The 22,468-nt window shown below is 40.5% G+C and overlaps 1 protein-coding gene across 6 annotated transcripts in view; it reads left to right on the forward strand.

The window, feature by feature from the left end:
- The window catches only part of LOC109686444 (2-oxoisovalerate dehydrogenase subunit beta, mitochondrial-like), a 140,033-nt gene that overhangs the window by 85,539 nt on the left and 32,026 nt on the right, over positions 1-22,468 (forward strand). For 3 of the 6 annotated variants that reach the window (XM_074079797.1, XM_074079800.1, XM_074079782.1), the window contains one exon: positions 17,186-18,949. The gene's annotated coding sequence lies outside the window, so the exon portion shown is untranslated. Of the gene's footprint in view, positions 1-10,691; positions 10,775-17,185; positions 18,950-19,533; positions 22,428-22,468 lie in introns of those variants that run through there. The other 3 variants (XM_074079775.1, XM_074079767.1, XM_074079763.1) reach the window with 3 other exon arrangements.

Below are 22,468 nucleotides of genomic sequence, written 5' to 3' on the forward strand. Positions count from 1 at the left end.
TAGGTCTGCATATCCCAGGATACAAATTCTACAGTATCCTGTGGCCCCCCAACCCCCAAACGGACCTCAATTACTTTAGAGTTTTAGGTAGGGGAAACATCAAAATTGGACAGATTCTATTTCTCCTAGGCACCTCATTTCTTTCTCCAGGACAAGACCTAAATATGTAACCCTAGACTGACACAATTGGGATTTTGCTTTAGAGAGTTTATATCCTCTATCTGCTAAGAAGTTTAGTAAGGATTCAGTGGCTTGTGAAATGGCAGGCTCAGTTGGCCCACAGAGCAGGAGGTCATCTACATATTGTAGTAGAGGAGCTTGTGGATATTGCAACTCTGCCAAGTCTAGGGTTAGAGCCAACCCAAAGAGCTGTGGGCTGTCTCTGAATCCCTATGGGAGGACAGTCCAGGTGACCTGTCCAGACTTTCTTGTGGGGTCCTCAAAGGCAAAGAGAGGTTGACTTTCAGGGTGTAAGGGAATGCTGAAGAAGGTGTCCTTAAGTCCAGGACAGAGTAATAATCAGTACCTGGAGGTGTTTGGGCTAAAATCATATAGGGATTTGGAACTACAGGGTAGAGAGGCACTAATGCTTCCTTGATCAGGCAGAGATCCTGGACTAGCCTCCATTTGTTAGGTCCCTTCCTGACACCGAGAATAGGAGTATTATATGGGCTGGAACATTCTATTAGCAATCCCTGTCTCTTTAAGTCTTTAATTATGGGAATTATCCCCTCCTTAACTTCTGGCTTTAAAGTATATTGTTTTTGATGTGGAAACCAGGAGGGGTCTTTGAGATGAATTAGGACTGGGACAGCTGTTAGTGCCCATCACACAGTGTGTTCACCTGTCCACACTGTGGGGTCTCCTTGTTCCTGTATTTGGGGCAAACAAAAGTACTCTCCTGAGGGTAAAAGGAACTGTGCACCCAATTTATATAGAAGGTCTCCCCCTAACAGAGGAGTAGGGGTTTCTGGGACAATTAAAAAGGAGTGACAGAAATGGAAATCTCCCCAGGAGCAGGCTAAAGGCTGAGTGAAGTAATGTTCTAGAGGCTGGCCTGATATGCCTTGAACAGTAATTTTCTTGGAGGACCTGGGTCCAACAGAGAAAGGAATAGCTGAGATGCTGGCTCCAGTATCAATAAGGAGGCTGACCTTGTCTTTTTATATAGTGAGTAAAATCCGGGACTCCCCTGTTTTTATGGTGGTCTCTGGAGCCTGTATGGGAAGCCCGGGACCCGTCATTGTGTGGGAGGCTCTGGCCTTGGGTCCCCTGGGAATGGGGGACAGTGTGCCTTCCAATGTTTTCCCCAACAAATGGGGCAGGGTCCCGGTGGTAGCTTTCTCCGGGGAGCACATCCTCCTAAAATGGCTAGCCTGTCTACATTGAAAGCATGGCCTTGGGTTTGGACTTTGCCCCAGGGAAGCCTCTCTGAGTGCTGGGATTAGAGCTTCCTGCTGTGTATAATTTCTCATTTCCTTTTCCAGGTCCTTCTTTTCTTTTACTAGTATTATAGTATACGGACGTGGCTACACGGACCAATTGGTCTAGATCTCTGTTCCCTTCAGTCACCAGTTTATGAAGCATTTTACAGATATCTGGTGTTGACTGTGTTAGAAATTTATCTTTTAGGATGATCTCCTATTCCTGACTCTGGCACAATGCTAGTATGCTTTTGTAAAGCATTCTTAAGTCTCTAGGAAAGCTTCTGGGGTTCTATGGGTCCTTGCTGTACAGTCATGACTTGGGAGTCATTGAGAGGTTTTACCTTGGCTCTCATTAGACCCTCAAGAATTCAGTGGATGAAGTGGTTATGGCTCCATTCATCCTTGTCATTTTCACGGTCCCACTTAGTGTCATACCTAGATATTGCCTGATCTTCTGTTCAAATTGGGAATCAAGGGTCCCTTTTAGGTATTCAGTGTCTTTGTCTTCCTTCTCTGCACCCCCCTCCTCCTCCTGTAAGGGCCCTGTCTGAGAAAGGCCTGTAGGGCCACTTTTATCTAAGTGATAATTGTCTCCAGCTTTGTTGCCTGATGTAGTACCTGATGTTTCTCCAGAGCAGTAAGGGTCTGAGATACCAATCTCATTACATCTTTCCAGCTCAGTTCAAAGTTTTTGCTGACTTCTGTAAATGCCTAGATGTACTGATCTGGGTTTTCTGTGTAATTTCCTAAGTCCTTTTCTATTTCTTTAAGTTCACTCCCTCTAAAAGGAACGTGAGCCCTGTCCCCTCCAGGAATTAACTGGAACAGGTACAGTCCTGTGGGATGATGTCTGGTGTGTGAGGTAGTTGGGTAAGGGGATAGATGGGGAGCTGATGGAGCATCAGATGGGTTCTTTGGTTCAAGGGAGTTTGGGGGCTTTTTGCAAAGGGTTACCATGGTGTGGGTGTCTAGCCTGCATTTCTTCAGCCATTTTGGGTGGTCTCTTAGGAAAAAGAACAGCTGAACATATGGAATTCTGGTCAACGTTCCCTCCTTTTTACATATCATGTCTAACTGAAGAATGGTATTATAATTAATGCTCCCTCCTTCTGACCAACTTTCCTCATCTCTCAGGATTGTATGGCCAAGACTGAGTGCAGTAAAACTTGAGTCACTTTGGCTGAGGACTTTCTGGATCAAGAGCTTTCCAATGTTTCAATAAGCAGGCAAGGGGGGATCCTTCCTGGATCCTTGAACCTTGATTCCCCATGTAAAAAAGTGAAACAAGGAAAAATTGGTCATCTTAACAAAGGTTTCTCCTTTTACCTAGGCATCCCCAGATGAGGAGAAACTCTAATGGAAGAGGGGGTCCCTCTCTCCCATGCTCCTGCTACTGCCACCTGTGACTAAGGTCGTGGAGGATTTCCAGGTATTTGGGTTCAGCCACCCCCCCCCCCACCAAAGACCTTTTTATGAAAAGAGGGAGAGCCTCAGAAGGCTTTTGCTCCATTAAGAGGAAGGTTTTTTTTTTTTTTTTTTCCTTACCCTGAAGGCAGGCTTTGGAACCTGTTTAACCAGTTAACCTGATGCTTGACAAACACAGTTAAGCCTAAATTACAGATTCGCACTTTCTGGTGCCTGCAGGGATTTTTCCCAAACTCTCTGAAGAAGGAAGCTAACTGCTATTTAGAGCAAAGGAGGGAGGGGGACACTCATCCTCAACTACTTGGGAAAGGGGAAGGAGAGGCTGAGGCTTGGGGGAAAAGAGAGTTTCCAGGCTCAACGCATGAGGTATCATTGGTTACCACTGCTGTCCAAGTCAATCCTGCCCAAGGGCAGTACTGGAGCACTGGAATCAAGGGGTGACCTCCACTCTCAGGCCAGGGAAACCATGAAGGAAGCATAAGAGATCGGATTGTCTGTTTGCTGTGGACAATGCTGGAAGGATCTGAGACTTAGCCACCTTTGCAGCCTCATGGCGGTTCAGGTAGTTGCATCTCCAGCCTTCGGGTTACACTGGGGAGTGTCCCAGCCAGAACACCTTTTATAGCTTGAAGAGAAACTTTCCTTTCCACGGGCTGTTTTTGGAGCTCCTCTTAAGTGGGTCAGGTCTTGAAAGAGAGATAGTGTTAGCATTAAAGGGGAGGGAAAAAAAGCCGCTGTGCATGACAGTCTGGCTCCACCCACGTAACATTGGCAGTCTGGTTTAAGCTCCCAGCGGGCATGTGAGTTGTCTCAGATTGCCTGTCTTACACCCATAATCGACTCAGAGATTTTCCTCAGTTTCCCAAGGGGGAGAGAGAGAGAGAGAGAGAGAGAGAGAGAGAGAGAGAGAGAGAGAGAGAGAGAGAGAAGGTTGGCTTGAGCGTTCCACTGTAGCTAGGCCATGGTGGGGGGAGCTCTCCTGTAGAATACACTCCACTAGAGTGCCAGGAAATCATGGTCACATTCCTAGGCAGCCTTTCCCAGTTTGGCACAATCTACACCAACCTCAAGTGATGGCTTGTCCCTTCGTGGTCACCAAATATGATGCACAGATGACCTGCACAGGAATTTCAGAGGCTCAGGGTTCTTGATCCCACTCTGACAATGAAAGCACAGGCAGACTACAACAAAATTTGTCAAAAAGATTGTATTTGTAGAGAAGAGAAGAGAAAGACTACATAGTGGGGAATGCAGGGGGGCATGGAGATGGGTGGTCCTGTGGTTCAAGTTGGGGATTGGGTTTTTATAGCCTTTTTGAATATTGCCTGAGTACAGTGATGTCTCTCAGGTGAAGACAGAGGTTTTCTGGGTAGGAGAGATGTTTACTTGACCACTTACCACCTTTGGGATGTCCTAAGTACATCCTTCAGTTCTATCAATGAGGGTAATGAGATGAGCTTTAGGATTTCTGGGAAATCATTGTCCATTTTATAAAGGAGAGTGGGACCTTCTGGCCAAGATCTGGCCAAAACCATGTAAAGTTTAAGGAAGGGGCAAAACTCGTCTGCTGTGGGGGGAGTGAGCTGGATGGCAAAAACCCTCCCATCCCCCCCACAGCCAGCTCCCCAGTGGTCTTCTCCAGCTGTGAGGTGAGCCTTGGGGTTCCAGGCAGAACTTTGAGCATCTGTTGCCTTTTGAGGTACAGCCTGGCATTGGGAACAGCCAGAGCAGGGGCAGAGCCATGAATGGGCCCAAGGCTATCAATCAGTCATAATTGGGGCTAGACATAAAGGACTTTTTCAGGGTTGTGACAACAAACCCTGAAGAAATGAGACCATAGCCCTGTGATTTTCAGTGGGAACTGCTGCTGTAAGGAGCAATTACTGGACTTTTTTCAATTCTATTACTTTAGTGGAGAAATTTTCATTCAGTTAGAAGCCAACTTTATGTGAAAAGAAACAAACCTTGATACAGAACTTTCTGGACTCATTGAAGAAAATGACAGCCTCTTGAAAAAGTTAGCCTTGTAGAAAAAGTGCATGATGCCTTTGTGTCATCTTTAAGAGATGCCAGCTTTGAGACATGTCCAATGGAAGTACAGAGTTTGGAGAGAGCCTGTGAACAGCTGAAAAGATCCAAGTCTAAACTTGATGAAGTCCTCCTTCTAGAAAAACAGCTGAAAGCAGAGAAAGCTAAACGTTCTAAACAACTTGAATTGATGAATGAAATGTCAAAACTGATACCAGCCCAAGAAGATAAATCAAAATCTCTGGAATCCTACGTACTTAACAGCACGACAACCTTAAAAATACTTTGAAACAATGGTCAGCATCTGAAGGACTAAGTAAGATGTTTTGAAGGGAAATTCCCAGATCAGGAAAGCTGCAAGTGGCTTTCAGAAGAAGCAGAAGGATGGAAGGAATGAGTAAGTGAACTGAAGAATCAGAAGATGGCAGTTGACATGTTGGCACGTGTAAAACAACTTTTAAAACATAAAGGAAGAACACATCAAGTCTGAAATCAAACAGATGCTCAAGATGAAAGTGTGGGCTGTTGTTCTTGGAGAAGACATGACACACAATGGTAACTGTGAATTACAAAGGGAGAGTAGACCAGAAGAAGGTCCTCACTTTCATAATCAGGCAAGAGGAGCTATGGAGAGACTGGTATATGCGTGAAGTTAAATGCTTCTTTAAAATCCTAAGAAGGAGGAGGAAAGCAAATTTATATTTATTTGGGTGAAGTAGATGGAATGAGGGAAGACTTCACAAAGCATATTAAAAATCTCCAGACTACACAAGCCACTTTACAGGCAGAGAAGACACGGTTTGAAATTGAGAATCAGAAGCGTCAGCAGAATCTTAAGACCACCACTGAACTGCATGAAGAATAGAGAATGATATACTGCATGAAATTCATGGCAGAGTATCATTACCAGCTAGAGACAGAGAAGAAACATTCCCAAGCATAAGAAAAGATCAATCATGCAGCTGAAGAGCTGGATATCTGTAAAAAGGTAGCCAGAGAACTTGAAGAAAACTTAGAAAGAATCAGTTGTTGTCATCAAAAGCGGTCTCTTTAGTATAAGAAAAAAGCTCATTTAAATTAGCTGGTAGTCCAGAATTCTAAAAAACAACCATTTTATCATGGTAAATGCCAGTGAAAGACAAATTAATTAAAATGAAATGAGAATTGGAAATGTTAGAAGATCATTATCCATTTGATTTTTCACATGCAGCATATGGCAGAGAGTCTTTTCCAACTGGTGCCCCACCATTGTGGCAACCTTCATCTGAAAGTAAAGTTCTTCTCACTCTGCTTTTGTTGGAAGGTTCACTCAGACCCCCCACTCTGGCTTCTTCAGGAAGGAGGAAAAAGCTCAAGAATCCCGGAGAATCCTCTGGACCATCCCATTACCAATGAAAGAGCAGAGGCAACCTGTGACAGTCTATCTGGCCCTTGTAGGGTGCCTCCTGAGACTGGCTGACCTTCCTGTCCATGCCAACAGTACAGAAGGATGATGACCCCTCCATCAGGCCAACCAAATACTGATCCAGCTCTTCCTCCACAGAGACAAAACAGACTTTGTTTTCATTCTGGTAAATTCCCTGAACCAGCAGAACTCAGAAGTTTTGATATGCCTTCCTTGGATAAAGAAGTATCTTCAGAAAAGCAATCTAGTAGAAGTGATACCACTGGTGATTGTGATCATTCAAATGTGCTTGACTCATCTCAAGCAAAGTAGTGGGCCCTGGTTGTGTTCCTCCTATCCGAAGTCCATTGTTCCCACTAGATCCTGGAGCCACTTCTTGAGAAGAGGGCTGCCTTTTCCACCACCTCTCCCAGGAAGTATGTTTGGAGCTCCTCACCATTTTGTACCACCAAGGGCAGTGTTTCCAATGGATCCCAGGAGCCATTTTCTGAGAAGAGGCCCACCTTTTCCATCACCTCCTCCAGACAAGATGTCTCTGGCTTCCTCAGATCATCTTACACCAAGGGATTTCCCTGGCCTACCAAATCCTCCATTTCCTGTGTGAAATGTCTATTCACCCAGGGATATCCCCTATTAAATTTCCTTCAAGAACTGGATATCCCTGTTGCACCCACATTCTTTTTTTTTTTTTTTCCACAGCAATAGATGTCTTTTTTTTTTTTTTTTAATCCTCTCCCATGGTTTTTTGGCATTGGGTATTTTTTTTTTCATTTTTCTTTTATTATTCATATGTGCATACAAGGCTTGGTTCATTTCTCCCCCCTGCCCCCACCCCCTCCCTTACCACCCACTCTACCCCCTCCCTCTACCCCCCCTCAATACCCAGCAGAAACTATTTTGCCCTTATTTCTAATTTTGTTGTAGAGAGAGTATAAGCAATAATAGGAAGGAACGAGGGTTTTTGCTGGTTGAGATAAGGATTGCTATACAGGGCATTGACTCACATTGATTTCCTGTGCATGGGTGTTACCTTCTAGGTTAATTCTTTTTGATCTAACCTTTTCTCTAGTACCTGGTCCCCTTTTCCTATTGGCCTCAGTTGCTTTAAGGTATCTGCTTTAGTTTCTCTGCGTTAAGGGCAACAAATGCTAGCTAGTTTTTTAGCTGTCTTACCTATCCTCACCCCTTACTTGTGTGCCCTCGCTTTTATCATGTGCTCATAGTCCAATCCCCTTGTTGTGTTTGCCCTTGATCTAATGTCCACATATGAGGGAGAACATACGATTTTTGGTCTTTTGGGCCAGGCTAACCTCACTCAGAATGATGTTCTCCAATTCCATCCATTTACCAGCGAATGATAACATTTCATTCTTCTTCATGGCTGCATAAAATTCCATTGTGTATAGATACCACATTTTCTTAATCCATTTGTCAGTGCACCCACATTCTCATAGTAGAACTGAGTTTTCTTCTAGGTCAATTTTACCTTCAAACAATGCCATTACTGAACATCTACAACCGCAAGAAGGAACCTGGCAATCTATTGATCTCTTTTCAAAGTACTTTTCACTTCTCTCTCATTTTCAGTTTAAATTACTACTGTTAGTTTGTATGTTCATTAGTCATTATTCTTTACTTTCAATTCAGTATTAATAGAATTTTAATTCTCAGAATAGTATGTTATAAATAGATGATTTAAATATGAATCTTATTATTTTATTTCCATTCTCTTTTATTTAGATAGTATATTTTATCTTCATTTTATTATAGATAGTATAGCTGTTTTCATTGGATTATTTAATCCTGTATGACATCAGTAAGAATTGGAGTTTTATGTATGTAAGCTATTTTCAACTGCAAAGGCTGTTGTCCTTTTGCCAAAACATGTATTGTAAATGTAGACCAATGTGAAAGTAAGATCTCTTATCAAAGTACTTTGACCGCTCTCTCATCTTCATTGTAAATTACCACAGATATTTTGTCATTATACTTTACATCAAATTCAAGTTTAATTGCAGTATAAGTCTCAGAACAGTATTTTATACATAGATGATTTAAATATGAAACTTATTTAATTTTCATTTTATTATGGAGTGTGTAACTAGTATAACTTTATTATTTTATCCACTATTACATACATAATAATTGGAGTTTTATGGATATACTTTTGCAGTAGGGTTATTTTAAACTCCAAACTTTGGGTCTTCAGGCCAAGACATTTATTTACTATAATTATAGACCAATGTGAAGGTAAGATCTCTTTTCAGAGTACTTTTGACTGCTGTTTCATCTTCATTACAAATTACAACTGTTATTTAGTCATTATACTTTACATCAAATTCATGCTTAATAGCATTGTAAGGCCCAAGATAATATTTTATTAACAGATGCTTTAAATACAAATTTATTTTATTTAGATAGTGCATTTTAATTTCATTTTATTATAGATAGTATAACTCTTTTAATTTGACTATTTAAAACAATATTACATAAACAACAATTTGGGTGTTAAGTATGGAATATTCAGCTGGACTATTTTAAACTCCAAAGACTATCTTTATTTCAAGAAATGTATTTGCTGTCATTGTAGACCAATGTAAAGGTAACTTTATACTTAATTAAATAAATTTTAATTGGCTTAAAGTCTTGCTTGGCCTTTTGTTTTTATGACAGACAAAGAGGTTCATTATATAGGTCAGGACATCTTGGAAGTGCAGAGTAAGCACTCAGCTCATCTTCAGCCATCTTTGGGGTATAGACATGAGTTTTGGTTTAAGTAGACAAAGAATTAGGGTCAGAGGACAAGGGTATGCATAGTTAAACAGTCCCAGTCTCAGGTGTGGTCTGGTTGACCATTATCTCAGTTCAAGGGTTCCCAGAGGGATTCCACCTAAGATGTCATCACTGTCATCACTTGAGAGGAGCCATCTGGTTCCCATGAGATGATTGCTCCTGCTCCAGGGTACAGCCTCATTGTCCTTATAGGACAATGTCCACATTTGGATGGGTGGTCTGTCCTGCAAGTCTCCACTGTTCCTCATGGGAAGTTTCAAACACTTGTCATAAAGATGTTATTAGTCATTCCTGTCCTTCCATGATTCCAAGGTGGCTGCAGGACAGAATGGCTCAGAGCAAAGAAGAACAGGTACAAAATGGAGACAGAGATGCCAAGTGTCTCCTGTTTTTAGTTAATTCCAGGGCCCAAGTAAGGAGTCAGTGTTTTTCAGCACAAAAAACTTGAGTGTCTTTTACAAGTGTGGATAATGACCCCCCCAAGTCAGTGCATGAACCCAACACCCCACTTCCCCACAGGGGGACTCAGCACAGACACAATCCCCAATATAAGGGGAACAAGACATAGAGAAGGTGTCATTGTGCAAATGGCAGGCCCTTTGGACCAAGCATCTGGGGACTTCATGGCCATCAGTTAGCTTTGATTGTTTTGGAGGAGACTGAGGGGCCCTGGGTCTCAGCTTGGGGTCCAGGCTGCTGATCCTCCCTCTGAGGGTCTGTGTAAGATGGGGGAATGAAGGCAGAGGCTTGGACAAGGAGCTGGAGGCCAGAATCCTGTGCTCTGTCCTGCCAGTTAGACCCTGGAGTGGCATCACCTCTTCTCTTCCCAGCTTTGTTAATGTCACTCTGAGGGTGTGACACCATGAATCTACACATCCTGGGCCCTAAGGCTCTCTGGAGACAAATGTCCAGCTGGCTCGAATCTGTGTATCCTTCTCCATGTGATCCAGCTGTTGGACACCACCAATACCTGGGGTGAACACACCCTGTGTCAGGTTTCTGTCCTGTTCATGGTAGTGGGCAGCTTCCTCCAGGACAGTCTTTCCCCTGGAGTTATATATGAGTGTCCCTAGAGGCACTTTGCCATGGGAGCAGGACACCATTTATCTATCACGCTGTCTGCATGGCTTGGGAGGAAAGTTTAATTACAGCTGCCAGTCCTTGGAGGAGAAGTTCGGTCTCCAGGGTCTGCCCTTCTTCTCGACCACTCATGGACACTCCTGTTCTGTTTGTGCAGGCTCCTGTCATTGTGACATGGGAAACTACTCACAGTGCTTGTTCAACAACCCATCTTGATGGAAAAATAAAACCCTTGAGGACAAGATGGTCTATACGTCATAACATGATATGCAAATTTTCAATCAAAATAGTCAGTCCTACATCCATCATATCTGTTGTCACCACTTTTGTGACAGCGCATCTTACCCGTAGACTCAGCCATCTTCTCTTCTGCCTATTGCAAAACCCAGTGTGTCCACTGCCCTCTCACAGAATGGGCACTTTGGGTCCCTTGCCCCCTTTGCAGGATCTGGAAAGACAGGCAGTTTTTCTTGCAAGTCAAACACTTGCTAAGTCTTCAATATGTGTTTGTGACTTCATTCTGTTCTCTGTAGCATGTCTCCAGGGAGAGCTGTCAGCAATGGCACAAAGCCACCAGAAAGTCCTCTTGAAGCAAAACCTGCCTGCTGCCGCCTAGGTAAAGATTTTGGTTGTGGTTTGAGGATCTTATATTCTGGGTGGAGTTTTGTCTCCATTCATTTGTGGCTGCCTGACAGTCACCTCTGCCAAATCTGCTTCTGTGCAGATGTTATCATCCAATAACAATGGTGGGAGTGAAACCGGAGTTTTGGACCCAAGGACCAAAGTCCTGATATTCCACATACCACATCAGGTGGTATGTGGAATATCAGGACTTTGATATTCCACTATCAAAGTGGAATATGCCCATTTGATATGCCCCTAAACTCCAACTAAAGAGGCATGGTGAAGTCAGAAAAAGGCACTCAGCTCATCCTCGGTCATCTTCCAGGTTCAGACATGAGCTATAGTTTTAAGTAGACAAAGAACTTCTTGTTTGGCCTTAATAATAACAAAACCTGTGAGTTTCCCATTAAAAATAAAGAATAACATTTTTCTAGAACATACATTTGATGAACTGTTTTCCAAGTTATTTTCTCATCTGCTTCTCAAAAGCTTTTTTGTAGATAAAAATTGTGATTCCCACTTTATAGATAAGGAAATAATAATTAAATGATTTTCTATGAATAACAAGAGTGGATAGTACCTGTTTAAACTCTCCTGGGCCTTCAACTGGAGCCACTCCACCAGCCATATTTTTTGAAAGGGTATTTCGAGATAGGGCCTGGGAAACTATTCACCAGGGCTGGCTTTAATCGCAATCCTCCTGATCTCTGTTTCTTGAGTACCTAGGATTACAGGCATGAGCCACTGGTGCTGGGAAATTCCAACTTATAAATAAAATCAAAGCATTTCTCAGAACATGTTGAATTTCTCACAAACACAACTATTTTGTGAATCAAGAAAAGACTGCACTTTGTTCTGTTTGCAACTTCATTGAAAGTTGTTCACCAGTGCACAAATAGCATCACCCAAGATGTCTGAGATACTGAAATAATGCATGTATATCAAACCGTGCTTATAGCTGTTATACAGAAGATGAGTGTATGCACGGCATAAACATTTAAATACATGACACCTAGAGCAACAATGTTTGACCACTTCAATTTAAAATACAGATTATATCACTGTACATTTGTTCCTTTTTATTTCACCTAGTGTTTTACTGATAGCATCATATTAATTTTGGGGAAGTATGTTATACTTTCTATAAACTTTATTCTTGGATGGCAAAGATGCCACACAAAATATCTCTTTTAAGTTGGAGGCTTATCGTGTAACACAAGTGAGAGGTATTGGTCTAAGGCCAATTATATTCCTCTTAGTAGCTGGAAAACTAAGGGCAGGCATGTTACTCAAGTGGTAGAGTGCCTGCCTAGTCAGCACAAGGCCCTGAGTTCAAACACATGTACCACAAAAGAATAAAAAATCAGGAAATAACATGTGGTGCCATTTGATCAACAACATAGGAAGCAACATCTGCTAGAGGACATCTTAAGAAGTTCCGCTTGTCCTTGAAGACAGTGGAAATACTTTCTCCCCCTTCATGCCATTGGGTCTTACATCAGGTCAATAATAAACTGTTCTATCCAAATCTAATTATGGTCCTAGCACATTTACCAATTTAATATGCTTTCATTGTAACATTTAACACACATAAAAGGTAAAACCAAAGAATCTCTAAGGTATGATAAGCATCATAAGCAATCAGTTTTGTAAAAATCTATTGAGTAGCTGAAACGTTCTAAGGTTAATGACACTAACATCATTGGGAAATCTTCAACATGCTACCTACCTCCACTGGAGCAGTTGGTAGTCTAAGACCTAAGTCTTCAGAGATCACAAAGGCAGTAGCCACCCAGGGAGTGATAGAATTAGGTACAGCAACTTCAAATTCTTGGTAAATCTTGGATCTGAAGTCAAGATAACATAAAAGTATAAAACCAATAATCACACATTTCAAAATAAGTCAACAAAGCCTAAAATAGTTTTTGGATGAATTTTAATTCTCTATGTCATTTATACATATAATTTCATAACCACTGCAAATTCTCAAGGAATAGTTCATAAGGTCAGAATACTGGGTACAGACCCTTACTCCAGGAAAATTTTTCTATGATGCTTATGTCTTAAGAAAGACCACTATATTGTCATAAGTGTTGGGTAGAGAATGAATATGTATTTTTCAAACTTCACTCCAATTTTTTTCTCTCAATTTGCAAAAAAACAAGTGTTCTGTCTGTATTCCTATCACTGCTAGGGTATTTTTGAAATTTGACTCATCCCACTTCAACTACTGCAAATGGCTAACTATAAAATTCTGTGTACATTTCACCAACTATGTGCTCAATTCTCAGGTGGCACAGAGTTTATGAACTCAGCTGAATTCCTTCCACCACACACACACCTTCTCCCTGTGGTCATGGGGTTGTTCTGAGTAGTGGGGTTCACTTAGCAGCACTGCCACATAGTCCAGGAGATTATGGGGACTGCCTCCCACTCCATGGCAACAAACGTAGTCCAGCTATTTTCCCACCCATGAAAGCCATGACTCCTCAAGGAAGATAAAATCACCCTTCACTTAAAAAGGCCTATCTTATTGTAAATCAAAACCACACTAAGATTCCACCTCACTCCTGTTAGAATAGCTATGATCAAATATACCACCAATAACAAATGTTGGTGATGATGTGGGGACAAAGGAACCATTGCACACTGCTAGTGGAAATGCAAGCTAGTACAACCACTCTGGAAAACAATATGGAGGCTTCTTTAAAAACTAAACATAGATCTGCCATATGATCCAGCAATCCCACTCCTAGGGATATAGCCAAAGGAATGCAACTCGTTACTCCAGAGGCACCTGCACAGCCATGTTTATTGCCGTTCTGTTCACCATAGACAAGTTATGCAAACAGCCAAGATGCCCCACTACTGACGAATGGATTCAGAAAATGTGGTATTTGTACACAATGGAACATAGCTCAGACACGAAGAAGAATGAAATCTTAGCATTTGCAACTAAATGGATGTAACTGGAGAATATCCATTTAGCCATGTTAGCCAGGTTCATAAAGCCAAAAATGGTATGTTCTCCCTCATATGTGGACTTTAGACCTAAAACAAATGCAGTAATATTATTAGACATGGACTCCACACTAAGGAAAGGACACATATAGGAGGAATAGGGTAGGAAACCTCAAAGTTGAAAGTGCTTGATGTACCCACTGCAGAGGATCTAACACAGTAACCTTAAAATGACAAAGGTCAATATGGGAAGGTCACCTGGAAGTAGTGAAGAGGTTTGGTAGAGATGAAACAATTTGGGTTGTAATACATGTGTGCATGGAAGCAATGCTAGTAATCTCTCTGTATAGCTATCCTTATCTCAACTAGCAAAAAAACCATGTCCTGCTTTTTATTGCTTATGTCTACTCTTCAACAAATTTGGAGACAAGGGCAGAACAGGTTCTTCATGGAAGAGAGGGGAGGTGGAGGGGAGACAGGGAGGGGGTGGGAGGCAGGGGGCTGAAATGGCTCAAACAATGTGTGCACATGTGAATAAATGAATAAAGAAAAAAAGGAGCCAGTGAGAAAAAAATAGGCCTATCTTGTATCTGGTGACACTCTCCTTCCACAGACTGCACATGGCTTTATTAAATAATATAGTTAAAGAATATCAACATCATCCTGAAACAAAAACCTGTTAGTCTACTTAGTTCACCTTCACATTATATTTGTACTTAAGCATTAGAAAGAGGGCAATATCTAGTTAAAATATACACTAAGCAAAACCTATATGAAAAAAGAACTTTATAAATTTTTACCCCATGTTTGTGTTAGCCAAATCCAAGTCTCTGGAAAATGCTTTCTGACACATGCATTGCTAACTGAAGAAAAGTCATGAATATCTACCAGATATCCCTCACTTTCATCCACAAACCTCTCATCGTACTCTGCAGTGTCATCTAAAAATGAACATGGTAGATGGTTAGGAAAACAGTCATTGGACAGAATGAATTGAACCTTGGTTTACAGAATCCTAGCACCTCTCAGCTGAATGGGATTTTTAGAATTTGTCCAACCCTCTCCTGTTACAGATGGAGGCAGAGAACTCAAGTGACTTTCCTAAAAATAGTGACTTCACAGCCAGAAATAATTTTTAAGTGTCCCCTGTCCCTATGACCAATAACTGAAAACCCACTTACACTCCCTTTCTTTAAAATTTTTAATTTGATTTTTTTGGTCATACTGGGATTGGAATTCGGGGCCTTGCGCTAGCAAGAGAAGCACTCTACCATTTGAGCCACATATTTTTTGAGCCATGAATTTTTAAAGTTAAAGCACATTATTAAAGTTATATGCAATTTCTCGACTCTCCTCTTCTTAGCACCTTCCTGCTGATTACCATTGGCTATGCCGCCCATAGATGCTACAATAATCCAGTTACTGGAAACTAGATTTTAAAATTCATGTGGCCATAAGCACTTTGGTTCATCTATCTCCATTTTTTTTTTCAACTTATCTGTAACTCTAAAATTACCTCCAAATAAAATGTAAAGAAAATAAGGCTGCAGTTTAATGGCCAACAATACAAAGATGAATGTGAGGAGCTCTATTCATAGTCTATAGAGATGGCAAATAGAAAATTGTGATAAGCAATAAAGGTGATGATAGATATATGGAGAAGCTCTATTACCCAGACAGCACCAAACTTTACGCAAAATCTGATTAAAAGGGCATGACTAAGAAAAACTTTCATGTTGCATGAAGTTTCAAAAACATGGCTCTTTTTAATTAATCCCAAAATAACAGCATAGTTTGCAATATAAATTGGAGCCACACAATCTTCCCAAATGTCCAAAATATAACCACCTCAAAGAATTTCTGAAAACAGGACTGGCCATGGTCCAAATGATAAGAGTGCTTGCCTAGCTAGTGCAAGGCCCTGAATTCTAGCCACAGCAACTCAATAAACAAAGAAAGAAAAAGTATCAGAGAACAAATAGAAAGCAATCATTTCAATGATCTAGGGAGGAACCCAGTTGAAAATTCCTTGTCATGGCCTGGATGTTCTTCCAAGTACATTAAGTTCCATACATCCAAATCTTCATGTTCAACCAGAAAGTAATCATACTGCTGAGGATGTGGCTCAATGGGAGAGTGCTTTCCTGCCATGCCCAGCATCCTGGGTTCAAACCTGGGCACCAAGAAAAGGAAAGGGGAAGAAGAGGAGGAGGAGAAAAGAAATTTTACAGATGTCTTGCCAGGCTTTACTTACAAACACCATCAATAGAATCCTTTACAAGGTTTGCATCTGTCAGTACCCAAAGACCACACTCCCAGAAAAATAATTTTCCTTTTCTTCAAAAACCAAAGTTTCAAGAGAATAAAAACATTAAAAAAAAATAAAAATCAAAGTTTAAAGACTCTCTAATAACAAAAACCTCCCACACTCTAGACTCAGTCTTGCTCATTTTTGAGGGCTTTTTTGTATATTCTCTCTCTCTGGATCTGTCTCTCCTTTTTTCACAAACATGTACAAGCATGCACTTAAACAGTCATTTCAAAGTCAATGAAAATCATATAAAGAAAAGACATGATTCTGTTAATGGCAATTCCTTAGCCTCTCTAATGATGAATTTTTCATTTTCTTTTGAAACTGAGAGGAGAATTCTCTCTCTGTTTCAGACAACACAAATGTAAGAGTACACCTGAGCAACATATCTAATAAAAGCTAACATTTCATAATGAGAATTCATTCTGAAAGTGTCTGAACTAGGAAAAGAACCAATAGCTTTTCAAATTATCTAGCAAACCAAACATACCTGAAAGACAGCAAATGAGTTCATGAAGATGCCTACAACTGACAGGCCACTTACAAAGAAGATAAAACACAGTGTGAGTGGATTCATAACAACCTGTTCTGTCTTTCACACATTTCTTTTAAGTAACTTAAGTTAGACTTGGTCTTCATGCTTATGAAAGTTGAAAACAACACAAATCAAAGAGTAATGAATATGCAAATGCTTGCTCATGATTCAATCAGTAGAAATTACATTACTTATTTAAACTTATTTTTACTCTGCCCACAAATCCAGAGTACCCCTGAAGTGTGACCTTGAGTTTTATCCAGAGAGAACGTAAATGTCACTGGTTAACAAGATGAACATGTACAGATCAACATTAAATATGACCTATCCACTTTTGAGAGGTGAATGGTTATATTGGATGAAGATTAGTATCAATTCTGTAAGATCTCAGTTACTTAAATTAAAAAAAAGCCCTAAAACAGTCAATTTGCAAAAGAGGAAATGTAAATTGCTAATAAACAGAACAAGGTTCACCCCCATTGGTAGAGCAATACAAATTAAACAAATAATGAGATGTTTAAATGTATCACGTTGTCAATGGGTTTTTGTTGTTATTCTTGTTTTTCGGTTAACTTTTTCTCTTTGTTTTTTTTCAGTCCTGGGCTTGGAAGTTAGGGCATACACCTTGACCCACTCCAGCAGCTCTTTCTTATGATGGATTTTTTTCAAGATCGAATCTCCAGAACTATTTGCCTGGGCTGGCTTTGAATTGCAATCCTCCTGATCTCTGCCTCCTCAATAGTTAAGATACAGGTATGAGCCACTTGCACCCAACCCAATGTTACTTCTTTAAGAACAGTGCTGTCTTCTATGAAGAGTGGGTAAAACAGGCTAAAATCTACGCATGGCAGTACATCCTATAATTCTACCACATGGCAGGGTGAGATAGGAAAATTGTGAGTTTGGGGCCAGCCTGGATTACACAGCAAGACCCTGTCTCAAAATACCAAAACAGAAAACCAAACAAATTGCGTGAAAGACTCACTCTTAGTGCATCACCCCACACAAGTGACTATCATTATTTATAGCCATAGGTATAACCAAAATAAGACAGACTTCAAAATTATCTAAAGCACTCGTCCCATGGCATCCAACACTATGCAAGTCAATTTCCTAGTGCTTTCTCTTTTCTAAAAGAATTCGTTTTTGTGGGTTTGAGCCCCACAACTGCAATTTTTTATTTTTAACTGGTACATGAAAACAAAAACATATACATATTAATGGGGTATCATATCATGTCATGTTTCTATAGACTGTGCAACATTTAGATCAAGTTAAACACACCTATCTCCTTAAATATACAACACATTGCTGTTATCTATAGTCACCGTGCTGAGCAAAAGCACACCAGAGTCCCTGCTCCTATCAGACTATAACTTAGTGCCCATGATCCACCTTTGTCCGTCCTGCACTCCCCACCTCTGGTAAACACCATTCTGCTCTCAACTTCTATGAGGTCAACTTTTTAGATTCCACATGAGTAAGGTCACGTGGTACTGTTCTTCCATGCCTGGCTTATTTCACTTAATGTAATCACAGGCAGTTCCATCTGTGCTGCCACAAATGAGAGGATTTAATTCTTCTTATGGCTAAATAGTATTCTATCCTGTATATGGACATTTTCTTTATCCGTTCATCAGTTAAACAACTTAGGTAGCTTCTATTTATTGGCTGTTGTGCATATTGCTCCAGTGAACGTGACAGTGCAGATGACTCTTCACATGTTGATTTCATTTACTTTGGATATATACATAATAGTGGGATTGTTAGATCATGCTGTAGCTCTATTTTTGATCTTTGAGGAACCTCCACATTGTTCTGCATAACAGCTGAACTAATTTACATCTCCACCAAAAGTGTCCAAGTGTTCCTTCTCCTCCACATCCATGTGATCTCTAATCATTTTGAAAACAGCCAATCTTTGTAAGGTATAATTTCTGAGTACTGACTTCAGTGTCTTAAATTAAAATGTAGTATGAAAAAGAGTACAAACTCTGGGTGGTATTTCATTTAATTTCATATATTTTGGGGTACAATATGATGTTGATACACGTACTCATTGTATAATGATTAAATCAAGATAATTAACATATCCATCTCCTCACATTTTTACCATCTCTTGTTATGAGAGCATTTAAAATCTTCCCTCCTGGCAATTTTAAGCACACAGTACACTATTATTAACTACTGCCACCATACTGTCCACTAACCCTCCAGAACTTATTCTTCCTACCTAACTTTAGGAGATATTTCTCATGTAACACAGAGAAATCCTGAGAAATGAACCAAGCCTTGTATGCACATATGAATAATAAAAGAAAAAAAAAAAAAGAAATCCTAAGCCACCAGCTTCCTTCCAACATAACTAATGGACTTACAGATTCATTTTTATTTGGATACTCTGCTCTTCATTGGCTTTTGCAATGGACTTCCTTTAAATATTTAAAGTAATGCAATAGGGTTTTTTCTCATTTAATATATATTTTTATAAGTAATAAAGCTAAACTCACATTTTCCTTTTAATGTCCTTTGAGGCATTCATCAAATTCACACTTTTGTCAACAGCTACAATCCCAACTGAGGAGTCAGGCTGTGTCACAGAGCTCCTCAGAGAAAGTTTCTCGGATGGTTCAGTACTAGCTTTACTCCAAAACAGCTTTATCTAAGAAAGAGAGAAATCAGCATTTATTTCACTTTTTAAAAGTACTATTTTCATATCTTATCAATATGAAATCAATGACTCAAAATCTAACAGATTCTACATTTGCCTTGGAAATTTTTAAAAGTATAAAAAACCCTTCTCTGAGGAAAGGAATGGGAAAAAAGTTCACTTTTTCATGTGTTTCCAAGGCATGAAACATCTCATGGTTGTATAAAGCTGAATTTTCCTTCACCTCTCTACCTTTTCTCTTCCCTCTCTCCACTCCCATCTCTTGGTCCCCAGCCAGTGATGAACAGAAAATAGACATGTCTAGCACATGTGGAAAAGGCCAGACTCCAAGACAAAGAGCTCAGAAGCAGAAAAAAACTGCAGGTGTTGCTGACTTTGACTTAGGAATGAATATAAGAAGAGCTCCCTGGGGGCTCCCAGCACTATATGGCGTGTGGGGTGAGGGGAGGGAGTGGTCAGACCAAACACTAGTCAGGCTCCATGCTCTATGTCTCCATGGCTGCCTGAATTTACGGTCATTATATTCATCAATGCATCATCCTACTAATACTTCATAAAGACCATCAACTATTTCACTACTGAACCAAAGGACTTTGTCATGAGCCCCCCTTCCTATGGAGCACTTTCTTTCCATGTAGCTCTATCTAACAGTTTCCTGCACCAGTGACTGAACTGCCTGACCAACATGGTCTTAAAGTTCCCCTGAATTTGACTAAACTTGACCTAAACTTCTCCCTGGCTGCAGCCCCAGACCTCCCTTTCCTTAGAGCATTTACTTTAGAAAACATGAAATTGCACAGTCCTTCTCTGCCCCTTTGAGACACTAATCTCCCAGCCTCTTGCCGGTTTTAAAACCCAGAAATGTCTTTCCCAAGAATATGGGAGCAGTGCTCCTTGAAGTATAACCATCAAGAAAGACAGAGCTGTTTTCCCAGTCTCTGTGCAGGCCTAACTTCAATAAGCCCTGATTCACAAACACAGAGGACTGACCACATTGACCACCCTCCCCACAATGTCCTCCAGCACTGAGGTTAACTCACCCCAGAGCTTTCACACCCTCCTGCCTTTTGTCTCAGCACACTTGGGTTCAATCTCCCATCACTTTTTTTTTTACCTTTTATTTTGATCCATTCATCAGTAGTGAGGCATCCTGTTTATTTCTATCGCTTAGCTATTGTAAATAAAGCTGCAATACACATGGGTGGGCAGATGCCTTTATCATAATCTGACTCACATTTCTTCAGGTATATCCCTGTTAGTGGAATCGTTGGATCTATTTTTAGTTTTATGAGAAGCCTCCATTCTGTTTTCCACAGTGGTTGCACTAATTTACATTTCTACCAGCAGTGTATGAGGGTTCCTATTCCCCACTTCCTCACTGACACTTGTTGTTTGTGTTCTTGATGGTAGCCATCCCAACAGGAGTTAGGTGGTGGAATCTTAATATAGTTTTGATTTTCTCTTCCTTTATGGCCAGGGAAGTTGAGCATTTCTTCATGTGTTATTTGCTACTTTATTTATTTATTATTTTTTTGGGGTGGCACTGGGGTTTGTAACTCAGGGCCTCATGTTTGCAAGGCAGGCATTCTACCACTTGAGCCACTTAGCCAGACCCTTTTTGGGTTTTTTGACCATTTGGACTTCTTCCTTTGCAAAAGCTCTGTTCTGAATAGAGGACCCAGATATGAAGCCACAAAACTATAACCAACTTGTCTTTGACAAAGGAGCCAAAAATATATGATGGAGAAATAGTAGCCTCTTCAACAAAAACTGCTGGGAAAACTGGTTAGCAGTCTGCAAAAAACTGAAACTAGATCCATGTATATCACCCTATACCAAGATTAACTCAAAATGGATCAAGGATCTTAATATCAGACCACAAACTCTAAAGTTGATACAGGAAAGAGTAGGAAATACTCTGGAATTAGTAGGTATAGGTAAGAACTTTCTCAAGGAAACCCCAGCAGCACAGCAACTAAGAGATAGCATAGATAAATGGGACCTCATAAAGCTAAAAAGCTTCTGTTCATCAAAAGAAATGGTCTCTAAACTGAAGAGAACACCCACAGAGTGGGAGAAAATATTTGCCAACTATACATCAGACAAAGGACTGATAACCAGAATATATAGGGAACTTAAAAAACTAAATTCTCCCAAAACTAATGAACCAATAAAGAAATGGGCAAGTGAATTAAACAGAACTTTCTCAAAAGAAGAAATTCAAATGGCCAAAAAACAGATGAAAAAATGCTCACCATCTCTAGCAATAAAGGAAATGCAAATTAAAACCACACTAAGATTCCACCTCACCCCTGTTAGAATAGCCATCATCAGCAACACCACCAACAACAGGTGTTGGTGAGGATGCGGGGAAAAAGGAACCCTCTTACACTGTTGGTGGGAATGTAAACTCGTACAACCACTCTGAAAAAAAATTTGGAGGCTACTTAAAAAGCTAGACATCGATCTACCATTTGATCCAGCAATACCACTCTTGGGGATATACCCAAAAGACTGTGACACAGGTTACTCCAGAGGCACCTGCACACCCATGTTTATTGTGGCACTATTCACAATAGCCAAGTTATGGAAACAGCCAAGATGCCCCACCACTGACGAATGGATTAAGAAAATGTGGTATCTATACACAATGGAATTTTATGCAGCCATGAAGAAGAACGAAATGTTATCATTTGCTGGTAAATGGATGGAATTGGAGAACATCATTCTGAGTGAGGTTAGCCTGGCCCAAAAGACCAAAAATCGTATGTTCTCCCTCATATGTGGACATTAGATCAAGGGCAAACACAACAATGGGATTGGACTTTGAGCACATGATAAAAGTTTTAGCACACAAGGGATGGATGAGGATAGGTAAGACACCTAAAAAATTAGCATTTGTTGGCCTTAACGCAGAGAAACTAAAGCAGATACCTTAAAAGCAACTGAGGCCAATAGGAAAAGGGGACCAGGAACTAGAGAAAAGGTTAGATCAAAAAGAATTAACCTAGAAGGTAACACACACGCACAGGAAATCAATGTGAGTTGATGCCCTGTATAGCAATCCTTATCTCAACCAGCAAAAACCCTTGTTCCTTCCTGTTATTGCTTATACTCTCTCTACAACAAAATTAGAAATAAGGGCAAAATAGTTTCTGCTGGGTATTGGGGGGGGGGGGATGGAGGGGGCAGAGTGGGTGGTAAGGGA

Source organism: Castor canadensis, chromosome 1 (assembly GCF_047511655.1).
Source record: "Castor canadensis chromosome 1, mCasCan1.hap1v2, whole genome shotgun sequence".
In the NCBI taxonomy this organism is placed as follows: domain Eukaryota; kingdom Metazoa; phylum Chordata; class Mammalia; order Rodentia; family Castoridae; genus Castor; species Castor canadensis.